The sequence below is a fragment of the Sapajus apella genome, unplaced genomic scaffold (assembly GCF_009761245.1).
Source record: "Sapajus apella isolate SASKATOON/1434 unplaced genomic scaffold, GSC_monkey_1.0 scaffold33, whole genome shotgun sequence".
NCBI lineage: Eukaryota > Metazoa > Chordata > Mammalia > Primates > Cebidae > Sapajus > Sapajus apella.
This window is the reverse complement of record NW_022436973.1, coordinates 1934854-1956837: the sequence shown is the minus strand read 5'-3', so window position 1 is coordinate 1956837 and position 21984 is coordinate 1934854. Positions and strand designations below refer to the sequence as shown.

The 21984-nt window shown below is 42.5% G+C and overlaps 1 non-coding gene across 1 annotated transcript; it reads right to left on the bottom strand.

Annotated features, from left to right (window-relative positions):
• Positions 1-13723: 13723 nt before the first annotated feature.
• Positions 13724-13828, bottom strand: LOC116563091. Its single transcript, XR_004274219.1, has one exon. It is a non-coding gene; the product is annotated as a U6 spliceosomal RNA (small nuclear RNA).
• Positions 13829-21984: the final 8156 nt, after the last annotated feature.

Here is a 21984-nt window from a genome sequence, read left to right as displayed (position 1 = left end):
TCCCTCTTTCATGAAAATCCCAGGCACCCAGGCTCCTTCCAGCTTTCTGCTCTGCCATTACTAAAATGTGAACTTCATCTTGAAAGTCCAGCCTGCACACTTTCATCCGCATACTTCGTGTTCCACATAGCAGTATAGAGAAAGAGGTTAGAAGAAGGGGAAAGGATTAAAGATTTCTGAATGCAGCAACAAAATGCTCCCATTGGTCAGAACTTAGTCACATGAACACATCTAGCTGCAAAGGAGAATGGGAAATGTAGTCTTTATTTTGTGCAGCTATGATCCCACCCAAAAATTTCATGATGCTTTGCATGAATGCATTCTTGTAGACAACTTTAGAATCAGTCTTTCAAGTTCCAAAAATAATTCCTTGGGGAGATTGACTGCAACTGCATTAAATCCATAAAATGATTCAGGGAAAGCTAACATTTTTGTACCACGAATTGTGGTATACTTCTCCAACTTTTTCTCTTATTTGGAATATTTTAGAATTTTCTTGATATATATTTTCTATATTTCTGGTTATAGTTACACAGTTATTTACAGTCATTGTTGCAATTATGAATGGAGGTTCTTTTCAGTACAATTTACTAACTGGCTATTATTGGAATATAAGAAAGTCATAGATATGTATTTCTTGCATTGAACCACTTTATTGACCTCTCATTAATTTCAGTAATATTTTCTGTTGAGTTTCAAGGATTTTCTAAGAAGAAAAGACTACAGTCTGAAATACAGATAATTTGCTGTTTCTTTTACTATCTATTCCCTTTATTTTTTTCTTACCTAATGGCACTGTTCTGAGACTCCAGAAACATTTTGATTAATGGCAATAATAGTGAGCATCCCATTTAAAAGGAGTGCCTCCAGTGTTTAAGTTTTACTATAAAGCTTGCTGCTTGTGGCTTCTGATTTTAGAAAGTGTCCCTGAGCCCTCTGTTCTATGCTTACTGAAGTGTTTATCATCATTCTTGTCATCACTGTCATTATTATCATCATCTGAAATGGAGGTTATATTCTAATTAACGCATTTTGGCATATATTGAGACGATCGTATGGTTTTTTCCTTTCACTATCTGATGTATTACAGGATGCTTTGTTCAACAAAGATTTCTTAATGTTGAACCAGTCATTCTTCCTGAAATAAACACTACTGGGTCATGGTACATAATTCTTTTAATATATGCTGGGTATGACTTACTAATATTTTATTTAAGACTTTCATAGCAGCAAGAGCTTGGTTAGATTTTTGTATTATAAAATGAAATTGGATCTTTTTTGATGTTAGTTCAAATATCCAGTTTAAACAACATAGAAATGGTATTTTTAATATGATTTCCTAGAACCTACTCATAAAACCATCTGGGACAGAATTACCTAGGGGCATAGATTATTTACCTTTTCAGTTTTATCAATGGATTTTAGTATATAGGTTCCTTCTGCTTTGTTTTAGTTTTTAGAGGCATGTACTTGCTCTGTTACGCAGAGTGGAGTGCAGGGGCACTATGATAACTCACTGTAGCCTCAAAGTCCTGGGCTCAAGGGATCTTCCTGCCTCAGCCTCTCAAGCAGCTAGGATTGCAGGTGCTTGCCATTATGCCCAACTAATTTTTAAAAACATTTTTTGTAGAGACAGGGTCTCATTGTGTTACCCAGGCTGGTCTTGAACTCCTGGCTTCAAGCAATCCTGCCACCTTGGCCTCCCAAAGTGCTGGGCTTACAGGCATAAGCCACTGCATCCAGCCAATATGTTTCTTAGAATCAATGTTAAGAGCTTATACTTTTATGGCATACTATTCATTTTAGGTAAATTTTCAGGTACATTAACATAAATTTTAACATAACATTTTTGAAGAACTTAATTCTTCTTAATATGTGGAGATAAAGACCCTACTCCTGATCCCTGGCATTACGAGATTTATCTCTCAATTTTTTGCTTATGCTTAACCGTCGTTTTTCCTTTTCTTCTTCATTTCAGTCTTTTTAAAGAACAAGCTTAGTTTTATTTATCAAGCCTGTTTATTTTAACATTTTAGCTTTTATCTTAAAAATTCCTGTCTCCTAAAATATCGATGGTCTTCCCTCATACTTATTGATAGCTCTGCTAAGAGAATTCTAGTTCAAAATTTTTTTTAACAAAGAAATAAAAAAGTCATTGTTCTATTATAATAAGAACTGAGATAAAACTGTTCATATTAGCAATGTGTTAAATACCCAGTGCTGTCAAGTGTGTGAGTAAAAGCCACTTTCAGACACCACTGCTGAGAATACATGTTGGTACAACCATCTGGCAGGCAATTTGACAATATGTATGAAAACTATAAATGGGTATACAATTTGAACAAATAATTCTACTTCTAGTAATTTATGATTAGGAAATTAACTAGATCAGTAAGCAAAGATGTATTTACAATGATATCCTTTAGGGTATTATTTCTAGTGGTTAAAATTGGGAGATTGATCGAATAAATGATGGCATAGCCATATAATAAAATACCATACAGCCATGAAAAAGAATGTGATAGGCTATGTTTTGAGTTGATATCAAACATCTGGTTAAACCTCACAGAATATATGATTCTACTTATGTAATTATATTACATATAATCTGGAAGGTTGTACATCCAAACCTGAGGCGTGGCTACTTCTGGAGACAGGCAGCAGGTCTTTAACATTCACCATTTTGTGCCATTCTTTCAATAAATATGCCTTATCAAAAAAAATAATTTTGAGCAAAGAATTCCCAGCTGTTTACACATTCTGGATTATCTATAATAAGGATTTGTTACATGCTATGCTGGATAGGCGAGGTGACGAGGAAAGGGAGGGTTAGCAGGGTTCTATGCTTGGATAGTGAAGAGGAGGTAATGTTTTCGCCTAGAGAACATGGAGGAGTGATGAAAGTTTCTTCCCTGCCACCAGGTAGTAGAGACTTCAAGAGATAGGGCAGGAGTTCCCTGAAAACCTGACAAAGGCTGGGTGCGGTGGCTCATGCCTGCAATCCCAGCACATTGGGAGGCAGAGGTGGGTGGATCACAAGGTCAGGAGTTTGAGGCCAGTCTGGCCTACATGGCGAAACCCTGTCTCTGCTAAAAATACAAAAATTAACTGGGCATCATGGCGCGCGCCTGGAGTCCCAGCTACTCAGGAGGCTGACGCAGGAGAATCCCCTGAACCTAGAAGGCAGAGGTTGCAGTGAGCCGAGATTGTGCCACCGTACTCCAGCCTGAGCGACAGAGTGAGACTGTGTCTCACAAAACAAAACAAAACCATACACACACACACACACACACACACACACACACACACACACACACACAGGCCAACAAGGAGGCAGGACTCTTACTATACCCCAAGCTGTCTAGGTCTTTTGGGTTTCCTTCCAACCTTGAGATCCTGCCTCAGCTTGCTACATGTCCTCAACATCTCTCACAAGTGTCCTGAGCGTCTGTCCTTTGAGCCACCCACAATTCCTAAATATAACTTGTATCTTTGTATCTGTCTGCTTTTCCTGATGGGATCCTTCCTATGGAACAGAATATCCCACTTCTCCCTAGAGAAGAACCAATATCCCTTGATTCTTCAAGATCTGGTTCGTGTTAGATTAGATTATTATTCAGCAAATATTCACTGCTTCTCACTATGTCTCCAGGGAGGAATGTTCTTCCCTTCACCTTGACTTTGAGCTTCCTCGTGTGACTTACTTTGGCCAACGGGATGTTAGTACACATGATGTGAGCAAAGGCTTAAAATGTGCTTCCATTTTGGGCTTGGTCTCTTGCATGCCTATTTTTTGCTGTGATAACCAGGTAGCCACAGGTACAAGGAGGCCTCAAATGCACGGAACAGAATTGAACCAAATACATGGCCTGGAGCAAAGCCCATCTAAGCCTACACAAGGTCAGTCAATGCTCATCCAGTCACCTGGATGGGAAACTCGCAAATAGGTATTGTTCAACACTGAGGTTGCTGCAGTGTTTGTTATGCAGCAGTAGCTGCCACATGCATAGGTTTTAAGGTCTCTTGCCCTTTTTTCTCCCTGCAAATCCCACCTACAGCAAAACTGCAGAAAAGCCATTATTATATGATATTATCTGATTGGCGTGCCTGTATCCCACATTAGATTATGAGCTTCCAGTGTATCTGAATGTTCTGGGAGAACTTTGAGGACCTAAAAACACCCCTTTGACGCTTGTCTTATAGCTATAACTTGTGATTATTGGGCTAGTTACACCAAGATCTGTGAGCATATATTGCAGGACGTGAAACATATAATGCTTGGTGTTTTCATGTTGCCAGTGGATAACAATGAGGGGCCAGTCTATGGAGCCTATCTCAAACAAGGTAAAAGAATATGGGTGGGCACCATGGCCCATGAATTCTACCCTAGGAGAGGAATAAAAGAGGCTCAGACACCTCCCTTCTTTGAAGCAGTGAAGTGTTCTAAAAATTACAGGACATCTGAAGTTGTTTAGATACAGGGTATTTAAAAAGAGGAGACGTCTCAACCAACAGAGACCGAAGGCAGTGTAGGTGAGTGTTGAACGTTGTTCAGTGCTATCTGGAGAGAGAACAAATGGGGGGTAGAATGATCTTTGATCACATTCTGTCTCATAGTACTCAAAAACTTCCATTTTATTTTTGATTTTTAAAATACCAAATATTAAAATTGAGCCCACAAAAGGAGGGAGTTGCCCATGATTTTGGAAAGTCTCTAAATCACCAAGGTGCAGTCCAGGGTCATTACTAGGCTTGATGAACAAATTGATAGATAAATTAATATTTAAGTGTGCAGAAAGGGGATTAGGTCCTTAAGAAATCCCATAATCTGCAGAGATAGTCTCTGGGGACCCTGGAAAAACATGTGACCCCATTTTAAGTCTGAAATTGTATGACCTTAAAGAAGTCCAGTTACATGTATGACATTGCTGTAAAAACTATTTTTCCAAATAAACCTACAATAAGCCTTAAAAATGTCTGTACTCTTTGATTTAAAAATACCATATCTAGGGATTACAGCAACCTGAAGAAATTAATCAGATATGTAGATGAAGATCTAAGTAATGTTCATCACATGGTTATTTATAATAGCAGAAAACAGTGAACTTGTTAGTACAAACCGCACTGTGGCACATTACTTTCTGTGGGCATTGTCAAATTTGCTGTGTCATCTGTCTTCGGAGACATAGACCAATTTAATTTAAAGAGGCCAGGACTGTGAGAAGGGATAGGTAGAGGGAAAAAAAGATGTGCTGAGAGACAGAGGAAGGAAGGGAGAAGGAGAGAGGCAGGAATGGAGTCGGGGAGAGACAGACAAAAAAACAAAAACAGAGACAGGAACAGAGACTATTGAGTAGTATGTGGCAAATCAATGTTTGTGGAATAAAGATTCGAAAGGGAGAAAGAGTCGGAGACAGGAATGGATTCAGAGGCAGGTCCCCTGCTCCCTGTTTTCGTTAGAACTCACCGGTCCTGGAGCATCCACCGTTAGGACCCAGGCCACATGGAGGGGGCAGCTGGCAGCAGGGCTGGGGAGTGGGAGGGCAGGCAGAAGCAGGGCTATTAGCACAGGCTGCAGAGTCCCTGGTGGTTGGGGAGAGAGGAGGAAGTCCCAGGGCTGTGCTGGCTCTGTCATGGGCTGGGCCAGCAAGGAAGGGGCTCAGGTCATAGGGTAGGGGGAAGGATGCTTTGTTCTGAGTCCTACATTATGGCATTATGTGTGTGGGATTCACTGCCTTAGCTTATCCTTTCTAATTGCATTGCCCACCTTCCATTAACTCCTGTGTTTGCGGCAGGATCCTGTTTACAGATAATCATGAGGAAATCCTGTTTTAGGGTTATAGATGCCTTTGGATAGTTTCTTAGGATGATTTTAGAACTTACCCTTCAATAATTATTTCAAGTTGATCATTTGCATGCATAATCCAGATTTCAGGGGAGGTATTTGATTCCTTTCAACCTCTTGGTGGATTGGTGTGTCGTGGGAGGGGTGGGGGAGAGGTGGAGGGGGTGGGAGTGGGTGGGTGTGGCATGCTAATGGTGGATAATGTCCTTCTCTGGCTGAGAGTTTCTGTCTCCACGAACTGAGTTCAGTTGGAGGATTGCTTTGCTTTTCCATCCCATTCTTCTGTTCTGCACTGCAGCATCCAAGCAGCCTTTTCATTGGATACCCTTGCCCCAAACCTCACACCCACACAGTCTGCGTGAGCAGCAGCCTTGCTGAAGGCTCGGTGCAACAGACAGATTTCACACCCTACTCAACCCTTTTCCACCACACGCTCCCAGCTCCCTCCTCTTGTTACCACTTCCAGGTTCCCTTCAGAGGCCCAATTCTCTGCCTTGAATTTGAAGTAACAATTGAAGTCTTCCCGCTTTCCTTACCTCAGAGTCTACCTTCTTACACCCACAGCATCCTTAACATGTCTGATAAACAAAGGGCTACTTGATTTTTCAATTTTCTAGCAATGAACCAGCAAGGACTCTGAAATAGGAGGGCGTCTTAGGTTGAGATTTTGGAAGCAGACTCTGAGAAGAGGATTACTATAAAAATTATTTATCTACGAAGTGTTCCTAGAAAAAACCGCTTGGGTGTGGGTGGGAAAGTGGGACCACCCACTTTCGCAGGCAAAGGAAAGGAAAGAAGGCCAGGCAAAGGAGCCGCAGTAGGCAGAGTCCGGGGAGGGCTGCTTTGGCTTAGTCTCTCCTGGGAACTCAGGAGACACCTTCCAATTTCCCCCACCAGGGAGCAAGAGCTGGAGGATTGTATTCCCATGTTTGTCAGTCATTTGTTAAGGGCTGTCCCAGGGGGATGTTAATTCCCAAGCTCTCCACCAAGAGATGCAGGTGCAGGCAGTTGGGAGTGAAGGCACATGGGAAGCTGATGAGCACACTGAATGGTCCAGGGATCTGAGGGACTATGGGCAAGGCACCAACAGTGTCTGTCGTTGAGTCTTTCCTTCCTTCCTCCCTTACTCAGCTTCATGAGTGGAAAGGCAGTGGTGTGAACAATTTCCTCATTGATGTGAGTTCTGCCACTCTGTAGAAAGCAGAAGCAGCTTGGCCAGGTGAGGTGGCGCACATCTGTAATCCCAGCACTTTGCAAGGCTGAGGTGGGAGGATTGCTTGAGGCCAGGAGTTTGAGACAAGCCTGGGAAACAAAGGGAGACCCCATCTCTACATAAAGTACAAGATATAAAAAACAAATTATCCTGGTGTGGTGGTGTGCACCTGTGCTCCTAGCTACTTGGGAAATTGTGGCAGGAGGGTTTGAGCCCAGGAAGTGGAGGCTGCATTGAGCTATGATAGCGCTACTGCACTCCAGCCTGGACAACAGAGACCCTGTCTCTTAAAAAAAAAAAAAAAACCAAAAAACAAGAGCAACAGCTTTCCCAAAGGATGTGGAGTCAGCTTGCTAACTCAGGAGGACAAAAGCTACTCTTCCAGGCTCTTCTCCCATTTTCTGACTCCCATCTGGCATGACTTAGCTCTCAGGATGACTGCAGTTGCCAGATGCTTAGCATCAGAAGAAAAGGGTGAGCATTCACATCAAATCAGGGGTCCAGCTCTCAGAAATTCCACGTGGAGTTGCTCAGCTCCCCTTCTAGAAAGGGGCTTCTCTGGTTATCGCTAAGAAAATGCCCCAACCCTGGGTTTCAGAGCCCTGGGCACACAGGGGGGCTACTACACTGTCCTCGTTCAGAACCTGCCCCATCTGCCCTTGGTTTGCCAGAGGCAAGGTGGCAACTTATCATCCTGTTTGAGACACAGTTCTCCTGCCTGGGGCTCTCTGTCCACACTGGAAGCAAGGTAGTGGGTGTAGTCATTTACCACGTCCTACCCTTATGGGGATCCCTCTGACTGGGGATGAGAAATCTGCTGTTTTCCTCCTTCAGGCACTCAACCGTGGGTGCTGGAGTCATGTCCACCTTGACTCCTGGAGTCCGAGCTGGGGCTGCTATTATGAACTCTGCTACCCTGGGGCTATTTCTTAACAGCCCTCAAGATTGCCTCCCTCTCCTCCTTCCCCAGAATTAACTCCAGTAAAGAGGGTTAGCCAGATCTTGGCAGTCAGTGCTTTTCTGGTACATTTTTGCTTGCATGAACTGAGGTGGATTCTTTTTCTTCAATTCAACAGCACCTTCCTTAGCTGCTTTTTGTGAAAGTGTCACTGGTTTGAATACACATGCAGAGCATTCCTCGTGACTTGCCACATTACTGAATACCGACTGTGTCAGACAGTCAGCCAGCGGTATGGAGGCCCCTGAAAACCAGAGGCTGCTGCAGACATCGAGCGAGGCCCGCAGACTGCCTGCAGTTTCTTGTGCTTCTCCCCTCAGGTACTTGCCCACCTTCTAACATCTCTGCATCATGGGTAGCGACATTGAAAACATATGCCTTTGTATCTTCTTCCTTCTCAAAGCCTCAACATGACAGTGGAGACATGACAACAAAAAAAACCCTAAATGTATAAAGACAAAGAGTTTTAGAGAGGATATAGAAATAGATTACGAATGCCAAGAAAATTTTGGAGGGTGATCAATCAAGTCAGTGGTAATTTACTTAGAAGAGCAGAGAAAGTTGAAATTTAAACCTGAAAAGGAGGGTGGTACCCAGTGAAAAGGAGCTGGTAGATTTCTTACTGAGGGACGCCTATTGGAATACCCCTGAAGATGGGGATGAGGTTGATATAGGAGTTAAAAAGGAATTATTTAGAAAGGTAAGGAAGTCCTTGGTAAGGTTTTCCTTTTAATGAAAAGCAGCCTCCAAATCATTTTCTTTTCTAACAAAGAGCAGTCAGTAAAATCAAGCTGCAGACGTAGAAAAGCAGGCTAGAAGCTTGCATGGGTGAATGCTGGCAGTTGTGTCAATAGGAAAGGGGCTACTTGGGGACTGGTTCTGTTCAAAATGATGACTCCGTCTTCCCTTTTCCTTGCCAACCAAGTGTGCAGTTGGGAGCAGACAACATGGCCCTGGTCAGGCAAAGACTCCATTTGCCTAAGAAGATTAGGATGGGGTGGCTGGACTCCTCACATGCTATATAAACATCACACTTGGTCCAACCAATCTTGGGACACTATGTAGATCAGACACCGCTTCCTCAAGCCTGTCTATAAAACCCTGTGCACTCTGCCATGAGCCAGAAGTCCCATTCGGGCACCCCTCTCTCTTGCAGAAGAGAGAGCTATTTTCCTTTCTCTTTCTTTTGCCTATTAAACCTTCACTCTGAAACTCACTCCTTGTGTGTGTCCATGTCCTTGATTTCCTTGGCATGCCACAATGACCCTCGGGTATTACCCCAGACAATGATAAAGCTTCAAGGGGTGGGGCTGAAAACAGGACACACATCTTGGCTATCTGTCTGAGGAGCAGTGAGACTCCCAGATGTCTATCCCATTTCTACACAAGCTGGGCAACTATCTCCCCTATAGTGGGAGGGGATGAGACATTCAAATGAGGAGATGCTAGTGTTGGAGATGTCAGGTACAGTTGAGAATAGGGCACTATACTGAAAATGGGCACTAAGTGGACATCTACCTGTGGATGGCAAAACCTCCAGCTAGCTTTTCCTGCTCAGCAGCCAGCATGATGGCAGACAAGCTTATAGCCTCCAGGAAGAAGAATGGAAGATTCCTCTGGGGATACTGACGAGGGCAAGAGAAAAGACCTACTAACAAAGTTTCCCCAATGAAAGAGCTGGATCCCCACCTGATCAGCCCACTGTGAAGTCCACTGGCAGATGAGCCTCACCCATACACAAAAAACTTGAAATTACCATTTTGGTTCCTTTACTATTATGTCTGAGTAGATAGGTTAGCACCACTTGACATCAAAGGGGAGCTTCTAACATGAAGGACAGAGACATAAGTGAATCAACCACCCAACCAGCCATAGTAGAGGAAAACAGACTGCAGAAAGCAAAATAAAATTTCAAGAAAATCCTAAACCTTGTAAGTCTGGTATCTATGAACACTGTGAAATAGTAAGCTATAAAATGGAATATCCAAATCAGGCATGGTGGCTCATGCCCGCACTCCCAGGAATTTGGAGGCTGAGGTGGGTGAATTACCTGAGGTCAGGAGTTCAAGACCAGCCTGGCCAACATGGTGAAACCTTGCATCTACTAAAAATACAAAAATTAGCTGGGTGTGATGGCATGCACCTGTAATTCCAGCTACTTGGGAGGCTGAGATGGGGGAATTGCTTGAACCTGGGAACTGGAGGTTGCAGTGAGCCAAGATCACACCATTGCACTCCAGCCTGGGTGACAGAGCAAGACTCTGTCTAAAAAATAAATAAAATAAAAACAGAGAATAAAAGCCCTTGAAAATTCAAAATATTATGGAACAAAAAGGGAGCCCACATAGCCAAGTCAATTCTAAGCAAAAAGAACAAAGCTAGAGACATCATGCTACCTGACTTCAAACTATACTGCAAGGCTACAGTAATCAAAACAGCATGGTACTGGTTCCAAAACAGAGATATAGACCAATGGAACAGAACAGAGGCCTCAGAGGCAATGCCACACATCTACAACCATCTAATCTTTGACAAATATGACAGAAACAAGCAATGGGGAAAGGGTTCCCTGTTTAATAAATGGCGTTAGGAAAACTGGCTAGTCATGTGCAGAAAGCAGAAACTGGGCCCCTTCCTGACACCTTACACTAAAATTAACTCCAGATGGATTAAAGACTTAAACATATGACCTAACACCATAAAAACCCTAGAAGAAAAACTAGGCAAAACCATTCAGGTCATAGGCATAGGCAAGGATGACTAAAACACCAAAAGCATTGGCAACAAAAGCCGAAACAGACAAATGGGATCTAATTAAACTCCAGAGCTTCTGCACAGCAAAAGAAACAATCATTAGAGTGAACCGGCAACCAACAGAATGGGAAAAAATTTTTGCAATCTACCCATCTGACAAAGGGCTAATATCCAGAATCTACAAAGAAATAAAACAGATTTACAAGAAAAAAACCAAACAAACCCATTTAAAAGTGGGTGAAGGACATGAACAGACACTTTTCAAAAGAAGACATATATGAGGCCAACAAACATATGAAAAAATGCTCATCATCACTGGTCATTAGAGAAATGCAAATCAAAACCACATGGAGATACCATCTCACACCAGTTAGAATGGTGATCATTAAAAAATCTGGAGACAACAGATGCTGGAGAGGATGCGGAGAAATAGGAACACTTTTACACTGTTGGTGGGAGTGTAAATTAGTTCAACCATTGTGGAAGACAGTGTGGCTCTTCCTCAAGAGCCTAGAAATAGAAATTCCATTTGACCCAGCAATCCCATTACTGGGTATATATCCAAAGGATTATAAATCATTCTATTATAAAGACACATGGACATGTATGTTCATTGCAGCACTGTTTACAATAGCAAAGACCTGGAACCAACCCAAATGCCCATCAATAATAGGCTGGACAAGGAAAATGTGGCACATATACACCATGGAATACTATGCAGCCATAAAAAACGATGAGTTCGTGTCCTTTGTAGGGACATAGATGAATCTGGAAACTATCATTTTCAGCAAACTGACACAAGAACAGAAAATCAAACACTGCATATTCTCACTCATAGGCGGTGCTGAGCAATGAGAACACATGGACACAGGGAGGGAAGCATCACACACTGGGGTCTGTTGGGGGGAACTAGAGGAGGGATGGGTGGGTAGGGAGTTGGGGAGGGATAACATGGAGAGAAATGCCAGATATGGGTGATGGGGGGATGGAGGCAGCAAACCACATTGCCATGTATGTACCTATGCAACAATCCTGCATGTTCTGCACATGTACCCCAGAACCTAAAGTGCAATAAAATATATATTTTTAAAAAAAGAAAATTCAAAATTCTACCTGTTGGGTAATATGGTCACTACCTGGGTAAAGCGATCATCTATAACCCAAACCTCAGCATCATGCAATATACCCATGTAACAAACCTGCACATGAATCCCCTGAATCCAAAATAAATGTTGAAAAAAGGAAAATTTGAAATATAATAGCAGAAATTTTAAAAATCAACAGAGCTTAGCCCAGAAGATCCAATAACTAACTAAGTTTCACAGAGAAGAGAGAAAATGAGGGAAAGAAATGATCACATTTGTAGACAAGATAGAATTTGAAAAAGGGGGAATAACATAATGCCTGCCTTTGAGAAAATGGATAACTAAATTGTGGTGTCTTCACACAACAGACTGCTATGCTGCAATGAAAAGGTAATGAACTGTAGCCATGTATACCGGTAATTCTTAGGAACAACGCTGAATGAAAGGCAAACCATGGAAGTGTGCCATCTCTGTGCAATGCCATTTCTACAATGTTCAAAATCAAGCACAAGTAAATAAGCTATAGTTTAGTGATGCATACATATTTAGTGAAACAATAAAAATAAGCAAGATAATTGGGGAAAAAGTCATGAGAATGATTGTGTAGCTTGTGGGGGTGAGGCATGGCAGGCGAGGGAGAAGATGGAATGAGATCAGCAAAAGTCAGTACAGATGTTTTGAGGCATTGGTCAGATTCCATTTCCTAAGTTGGGTGACAGATTCTTGGGAACTTGTTTAACTACTATGTTTTGTAACTTAAATTACCTGTATGTTAAGTCTCTCTCTCTCTCTCTCACACACACACGCACACATACCCCATGTAATGTAATAAAGTCTCCCTGAATTAAGGATGTGAGTTTTCAGATTTCCATTTTTAGGTGTTTTATCTCAGTGTATTCAAAATATGGTCCTTGAACAAGTGTGGGTTGGTGATCTGGTCTGCCATGAAGTAAATATAGAAATGAGCCTAAGGGTTTGGGAACTTTTATTGCAATTTTAGAGTGATTTTATTTATGCTGAATCAGTAATTTTAAAAAATGAGGCTTGTATTTTGCATTCTATAATTTACTGTAATACTATTATTTTCTAGAAATAAACTCTTCTTTCACAAAAACATTGGTAAATGAATTAAAACAAACAAAAACCAACTTATTTTTCACAAGTAGTTTGAGATACATTCCTCTGTCTTACTCAAAATTGACGTGTGTGTAATTTCTTTTTCTATAATGTCAAGTTTTGGGATTTTTGTTGTTGTTCTTTGGGGATCTTGTGCTCTACTCCTAAAATATTAATGTCATGTGGGATTCCAGAATTGTTCTCTTTTGTTCCAGATATTTGCCTGGCATATATAAAGATGTGGCTATTCTTTGCATGCTTTTTCCCCAGAGACACATGTAAATGGAGTTGTAATTTCCTGTTGGTAAACAGCAAATATTTAAATTTAGAATCAGGTGGTAAGGTTGATATGTAGAAGGGTAATAAATTGGATTGCCTTCAAAGTGATACCTTTTACAGTTAACTGTTAATGCACCAGTTTACTGCTTTTTCTTTTCTTACTTTATTTTTTCTCTTTTTGTTTTTTTGAGACGGAGTCTTGCTCTGTCACCAGGCTAGGGTGCAGTGACACAATCTCGGCTCACAGCAACTTCCACCTCCCAGGTTTAAGCTATTCTCCTGCCTCAGCCTCTTGAGTAGCTGGGACTACAGGCACGCGCCACCATGCCCAGGTAATTTTTCTATTTTTAGTAGAGACGGGGTTTCACCATATTGGCCAGGAATGGTATCAATCTCTTGGCCTCGTGATCTGCCCTCCTTGGCCTCCCAAAGTGCTGGGATTACTGGTGTGTGCCACCGCCCCCTGCCATTTTCTTTCTTTTTTACGCTTCATGAATCTGTGTGCCATCTTTGTACAGGGACTATGTGCTAATCTTCTCTGCACTGTACCAGTTTTAGAATTTGTGCTGCCAAAGCAGGCATGGCTTTTCTTAATGACATCAAATATTACATGATATGTGAAAACAGTATAGATCTGGCTTAAGTTATTTCAGGGATGACAAATAGACCTCATGTTACAGAGAAATGAAAAATATAAATTAATAAAACATGATCATGATAAGAATAAAACCAAACTAAATCTCTCCAGTGCTTGGCAGTACACTCCTGAGAGGATTCAGGCTGTGTGTGGCCCCCAGCAGGGGCTCAAAGATGGCTTAATGGCCTCAGTGACAACTGGAGCCCAGACTGCATGGGATTCTGCCTCTGCACATGCAGAACAGTCGGAGCCTCTGATGCACCCAAACGTATCTGTTTTGGATCTCCATTTCTCCTCAAGAAGAGACTCCTTTTTAAAAATTATTTTTTTTGAAGCTGGATTACTTACTGATTTCCAGAGTCCTCTTACACCTGCCACTTCTCAAGGGAATATTTTGGCATAATCTTTTAATCTTTCTGGAAAGCTAATAAAACATTACCTATGAGCTTAGGAGTTTGAGATCAGCCTTCCACCAGGAATACCCCATTCTTTCCGTCATAGTGCTTTTTAAAGGACTTTATCATTTGCTCTCTGGGTTCATTTAACTCTTAACTTACGCTGATTTAGTGTCTTTGCTATATTTCCTTGCTATTTCTTATTTCATTCTTTATATGTTATGTTACATTTCTGTTTAAGTCTTTACAGTATCTTACCAACTTGTCTTTCTAGAATATTCTCACAACTAATGTTTTGGTTTGTTTTGAGATAGGAGATCAGCAGAACTTGTTTTCTGAGCACTGGTGGGGGTCTAAATGGTATGTAGCAAAGAAACTGGCCAAGGCCAGGTAGGACTAGCAATTATAATGCATTTGCATAAGACACTCCTACCAGCACCATGACAGCTTACAAATGCCATGGCAATCACTTGGAAGTTATCTTATGTAATTCTGGGAACTCTCTTCCCCTTTTGGCTGTACACTGTTGCTCAAATAAACTTGCTTTCTTTCACTGTCGGTTCACTCTTGAATTCTTTCCTGGGTGAAGCCAAGGACCCTCCTGAGCTAAGCTCTAGGGTTTGCCTGCATCAGTCTGCTGACCCAGATGGGACAAACAGTGGAAATAAGGCGAATGGGACAAAGGGACTCAGTGCAGATCAGAGTTGTGGAACTGTAACATTATGGAGCTGTAACTCTAGGGCAGGTTGTGCTGTAGAGTTCCACCTCAAGGACTCTTTTCAGAGCCATCATCTTTCCTGGCAACTCACAGGACAAGAGAGCTGAGGGAAACCTTCACCCAAACCCCAAATTAAGACAGATTGGCATCATTTGACTTCTATGCAAAGGTAAGTCTTCCCTGCATTCCCCCTCAATATCAACCTTTTTGGGTGAACCAGGAAATGGGAACTGAGCCTCTGGCTTAGTAGTTCATTGTCCCCATCATGTGAGTGTCCAGAATGGTAGTACACCTGGCATGTCCTTGTCACCCTTTCTCCTGGACCTTCTTTTTTCTCTTTAGTCTCTAAAAATCACCATATTTTACTTTTATATTTATTTTGTTGTTGTGTTTGTGGTCTTTCCTTTAGCTTTTTGGGCAATTGTTTCTGTTCAATGTAAGGCAAGACACTTTCCTTGTTTGCTTTTAATGCCTTCTTTTCTAATTTTGAGAGGTCCCCTGTTGTCCTGATCCTGGAATGCCTGACTCTGGTCTCGAAGTCCTGGGCTCAGACTTTGAGAGTGATCCACCTGTCCCGGCCTTCCAAAGTACTAGGATTACAGGTGTGAGCCACTGTGCTTGGTCAGTTGCCTTTTTCTATGTCTGATTTGGATTTATGCAAGGAGAAATCTGGTTGATTTTCAGAGGATCCAGGGAAGTTTGCTCAGTTGATCATGTTCTTTGACTTAACTTGGCATGACTTGCAATTATTATTGTCTATCTGCTATACTGTAAAGGAGAAACAAAGGATTCTGGGTACTTCTCATGAATATGCAAATGAAGTGGCAACTGGTAACTAAGGCCACGCCATTTATCATGTGAGGGGAGATGCAGCTCTGGATCTGGTCCCTCAATGGGATTACCGGAGGGGTTCCCAAGATCTTGAACACAGAAATCACATGGCAACTTGTTTAACAGGAGGTATGAAAAAAATGTGTGGTTAAGCCAGTTAATTACGACAAGGTTAGAGAAGTTAACTCAGAAGAAGGACAAAAATCTCACTCTGTTTCAGGGCTGTTTGGTTGAGACATGCAGAAAATATACTAATGTAGACCCAAACTCCCAGGAAAGGTGAGCTTTCCTGGATATGCGTTTTATTACTTAATACACCCTTGGCATTAGGAAGAAGTTACAAAAGGCAGAAATGGGACCTCAAACTCCTATGAGTCAACTCTTGTACATGGCCAGTGGGGTTTACAACAACAGGGACAGAGCAGAGGAAGTGGAGAAAACCAAAAGAAAAAGCCAGAAAGCCCAGTTGTTAGTGGCTGCCTTAAACTACCTGCTGCCTTAAGGTTATGCATCACAAAGGAATTGTTGTAAGATTGGTGTCTGGGCTGCCCAGAGGACAGCCCCTGGACTTGCTGGCCCCTAGGCCAGAATCAGTATGCCTACCATAAGCAAGAGGGCCATTGGAAAAGGGATTGCCTCAGGTTCCAAGGGGAACCTGGGCCAACCAAACCTGTAATGGGCAAGACAACAGAGAACTGACGGGACCTGAGGTTCCCCATGACTCCCACTGGACACCTTACCATCTCCACAGAGGAGCCTTGGGTAACTCTTGTACCTTGTACAAGGTACAAGATTGATATCCAGCCAAAAATTAGGAGATTCACCCATCCCCTTGGTTGCACTGTGGGAGACTATATGTTTTCCCACAGGTTCTATCTTATGTCTGAGTGTGCTATTCCTTTATTGGGAAGATGCTTTTCCAATTACAGTCCACAGTTCAATTTGGAAAGCCTCACAAAAAGGCAACAGGCTGGGAAGGGGCGCCACTTCTAGCTCTAAGTGCTTGACTTAATACAGATAAAGAAAAGACCTTCCTTCCATTATGTATTACTTCTCAAGTAGACTCTTCTGTTTGGGACAAGAAGTTTCTCATGGAGCTGTTAATGTTTTATCCATGGATAAAAAAAATCCTTTGAGACCTGAAGCAAAAAGAGGGCCTCTGATAGAAAAGTTTCTAAAGTGAGGACTATTACAACCCTGTCAGTCTCCATGTAATACTACCATTCTGCCTGTAAAGAAACCAGGTGAGGGATACAGGTTTCTTCGGGATCTGAAGGGAGTTAGTGAGGCATTAGTTTTAGTCCACCCAGTAGTTCCCAACCCTTATACAATATTGACCTAAGTCCCTGAAGATGCTAACTGATTCATGGTATGAGACTTAAAGGACGCTTTCCTTTGTATACCTTTGCATCCAGACTCCCAGCATATTTTAGCTTTTGAATGGACTGATCCAGATGGTCATGCTACATCTCTGTTTACCTGGAATGTCCTTTCCCAAAGCTTTAGGGTCAGTCCTCATCTCTTTGGGAATGCATTGGCAAAAGAATTCAGGGAACTACATTTAGTGAACGGATCCCTCCTATAATATGTGGATGACCTATTAATTTCCAGGCCTGATGATTCTGATAAAAATATAATTCAGGTCCTTAATTTCTTGGGAAAACAAGGGAAGTGGTTATTCCCCCACAAGGCCCAGATTTCTGTTCCAAAGGTTAAATACTTGGGATACATGGTCATTCCTGGGATAAGGACAGTAGCCCAGGAATACCATTCTGGCACTCTAGCGCCATCAGACTAAGAAACAGTTAAGAACCTTTTTGGGAATGGCTGTATTCTGCTGTATCTGGATTCCCTGGCATGGGGTCACAGCAAAACCACTCTATGAAGCTCTGAAAGGGAATGATCACGAGCCTTTGAACTGGGATGGAAGCTGCCAACAGGCATTCCTAACCTTAAACGAAAATCTGGGAACGGCCTCTGCTTTGTGACTCCCAAACATAGAAAACCTTTCACCATCTACATGGCCGAAAAACAAGGGACAGCTTTTGGGTGTTCTAACTCAAAGGCTAGGGAATAATCCTAGACCAGGGCTTATTTCTCTGAACAGCTAGACCAGGTGGTGGCCAGATGGCCAGGACGCTTGTGAGCTGTGGCCACCACCATTCTATTGGTAGAAGAAGCCAGGAAGTCTGCCTTGGGACAAAAATTAGATGTCATCACTTCTCCCACTCAATCAAGTACATTAGTTCCTAGAGTAAAAGGACATTAATGGCTAACAGAGAGTCAGTTGCTTAAATAGTAGACCCTTCCACTCTACACCTAAGAGTTTACCCTTAAAGTGTGTCAGGTTTTAAATCCTGCTACCCTGTTGCTGGACTCCATGTCCCAAGAACCGTGGAAACTGTGGAATAGACCTACTTTAGCAGGCCTAACCTTAAATATAAGCCCCTGCCTAACCCTGATGTTAAATGGTTTGCTGATGGGAGCAGTTTATTCCTGAGAGAATAAAGAAGGCAGGTTATGCTGTGGTTAGCCAACAAGAAGTTATTGAGGCCAAAGCTTTACCTCCTCAGACTTCTGCTCAAAAACTGGAATTAATCACTCTAATTAGGACCTCTGATTGGGAAAAGACTTAAGAGGCAATATATTTACTGATTCTGGCCAGACATAATGGCTCATGCCTGTAATCCCAGCACTCTGGTAGGGCCGAGGCGGGAGGATCATCTGAGCTCAGGAGTTGCAGACCACCCTGGGCAATATGGTGAAACCCCCATCTCTACTAAAATACAAAAAATTAGCTGGGCGTGGTGGTGTGTCCCAGCTGCTTGGGAGGTTGAGGCATGAGAATTGCTTGAGCCCTGCAGTGAGCCAAGATTGTGCCACTGCACTCTAGCTTGGGCTACAAAGTGAGAATCCACCTAAAAAAAAAAATATATATATATATATATATATATATATATATATATATATATATGTGTGTGTGTGTGTGTGTGTGTGTGTGTGTGTGTATGAGTATATATGTGTGTGTGTGTATTTACTGATTGTGAATGTGGCTTCCTGGTACTTTGTGCCTATGCTACCATATGAAAAGAAGGACTGGGCCCCTGTAAAACATCACTCTGTGATCTTGGAACTTTTAGACGCTGCTCAACTCCCAAAAGACAAAGCAGTTATTCATGGCAGGGGACACCAAAAGTGAGAAACCTCTATAATTACAGGAAATGCCCTGCCAGCCATAGCAGCCGAGGCCACTGCCAAAGGAAGATTGGTACTACCGGCTGCTGCACAAACACCTGGTACTCCATTCAGGTCAGCGGTGCCAAACTACACGCCTGAGGAAATTAAAGGGGCAGGACAGAAGGCTTACAAAAGGATCCCCCAGGGTGGTTGCTAGAAAGCAACACACTCTCCCTGAGGCTGAGCAATGGAAAATAATTAATCATTTCCATGACTCCTCAAATTTGGGGAGATTCTCTATTCAAATTGAATCTCTATTCAGATATTTGTGGGGAAGGGGCCACTGCAGACCATAAAAAGGGTCACAGGGCCTGTGAACTCTATACCCTCACCCCTACTCGAACCTGTATAACACCGACGAATATACGTTAGGGAAGACTGGCAAATAGATTTCACCCTGATGCCACCTTACAGAGGACTAAAGTATTTGCTTGTACTTATAATACTTTCATCTGGTGGACAGAAGCTTTCCCCACAAGAACAGAAGAAGTACTGGAAGTGACCACATTGTTACTTAAACAAATCATCCGAAGCCTTGGATTACCAAAATGTTTGCAGAGTGCTAAGAGGCCTTCCATCACAGCTAAGGTGATCCAGCAGGTTTCCTCAGCCTTAGGCATTATCTATCATCTTTACTCCTCCTAGAGGCCTCAGTCCTTAGGTAAGGTAGAAATAGCCTATCATGTTTTAAAAAGGACATTACCAAAACTCTGTCAAGAGACCTCAGAGACCTGGGTCTCTCTTCTCTACCCATTTTGTGCATTAGGATGGCTCCGAAGGGAACCTTAAAACTTAGCCCATTTGAAATGGCTTATGGGAGGCCTTTTTTTCACTGCAGACCTCCTGTTTGATGAGGAGACACACACAATGCTTACTCATATTAATTTAGAACTGGTTCAAAAGACCCTTCAAGAATATGAAAATAAGGTATTGCCCTTTTTCACAAAGGAAAAGAATAGCTCCCCCGTGCAATCAGGAGACAGAGTTCTATCAAAAACTTGGAAAGAAGGAACCCCCGAGGATCAATTACAACCAAAGTGGAAGGTACCCTACCAGGCATTGTTAAGCATCCCCACAGCTGTTACACTTCAGGGAGTCACTAGCTGGGTACACCTGTCCAGAATCAATCCTGTTTCTCATAAATCCCCACAGGCGCAAGAGGAGGACACCATGACGTACACTGTGAACCCCCAGAAGGCTTAAAGTTATTGTTTAGCAAGCATACAGATAAGTGACATGCTGCTGCTGTGCATAAGCATAAAAGCAAAAATGTTCCCCTTCCTCCTAATAGTAATTCTTCTATTCTGTAGTTCCAGATAATTTTCCCCCAGTAAAGACCTCTTTTGTCTCTGCGGATTGAATTCAATAAAGGTATCTCTACTGTCAGGTAGTTGGTTTTCACCCTTCTTAGGACCTCTAGTGGCTATTTTGTTACTACTAGTCTTTGACCCTTGCGTATTTAACCTCCTTGTAAAGTTTGTGTCGTCTAGGTTACAACAATTCCATGTGAAGATGATGCTGGCACAAGGCGTCTGACCCATCCTGTCTTCTGACCTGGTAAGTAAAGATGTTCTGCCTTTGGGCCCTTTAGATTAGGCATCTAGAGATTTTTGCTACTCTAAAGCTAGGCAGGGTTTATGCCCACAAAATCAGTAGGAGGCAGTGACAGAAGATGGTTCTTCACTCTTTTACAAACCTTTAAGATTAAAGAGGAGTATATAATCTCTGTGGGGGTAATGATGTAGGAGATCAGCAGGACTTGTTTTTCGAGTATTGATCATGGCCCTGCTGATCAGAACAGGATGTAGCAAAGAAACCAGCCCAAACTCGCTAGGACTGGGAATTATACTACGTTTGCATAAGACACTCCCACAAGTGCCATGGCACTTTACAAATGCCATGGCAACAATCCTGAAGTTATATGGCTCCAGGAGCTCTCTGCCCCTTTTCTAGAAAGTTTGTGAATAACCTGTCCCTTATTAAGCATGTAATAACGAGTGAATATAAAGATAGCTAGCCAGCAATCCATGAGTGCCACTCTGGGCACTCTGCTATGGGATAGCTCTGTTCTGTCTATGAAGCAGACATTTTCCTGTACACTGTTGCTCAGATAAACTTGCTTTCTTATACTGTTGGCTCACGCTTGAATTCTTTCCTGGGTCAAGCCAAGAACCCTCCCAAGCTGAACCCCAGTTTTTGGGTTTGCCTGCATCAGTTCTGCATTTCATTCTTATGCCATTCTAGTACAAACATGAGGTGTAGGAGCGAGATAGGAGACAATAAAGACAGTCCTACCAAAGCCTTGTATTTCCACCAGGACGCTTGGCAGCAGACCCCTTCTGTCTATTGGTTAGCCTCCTTCCCCACCACCACCCCGTGCTGAAACCAGCTGGTTGAATTTAGGGCTTAGTTGAAGTCTGAAACCTTGACTGTAATGGCATCAACCTGTGGGATTAGGCGATGTATTCCCGCCCTCCAGCTGCAGCTCGTAGGCCCAAATAGGCAACTGTATTAATCCAGGGTTTGAGGTTGTTACAGAAGGAAATAAAGCAGGAGAGGATTCTTAGGATCTAGGTTGGCTAGGAGAAGAAATGAAACTAGGAGAGGACTGAAGAATGCAGAAGGGTCCAGGACTTAAGTTTCTGAGGGACAGTCATGGGTGAGTACAAGGAGTGTGAACAGGTAGTGGAAAAGGTCCCCAAAGATGAGGCAATCAAATGACTTGGTTAATGGTTTATTCCCTAAAGCTCTGAAGCACATGGAGTGGCTCATTTTGCCTGCCGCAGAAGCCATGAGGAAGAGAACATGGCGAGGTCCTACAGAGCCTACAAGTCAACTCCAAGTCAAGGACAGCCAGAAGTTTCAGTGTCTTTAAAGATCAGTGCCGGTTTGAGCAACAGGGAGGACGCAGAGACT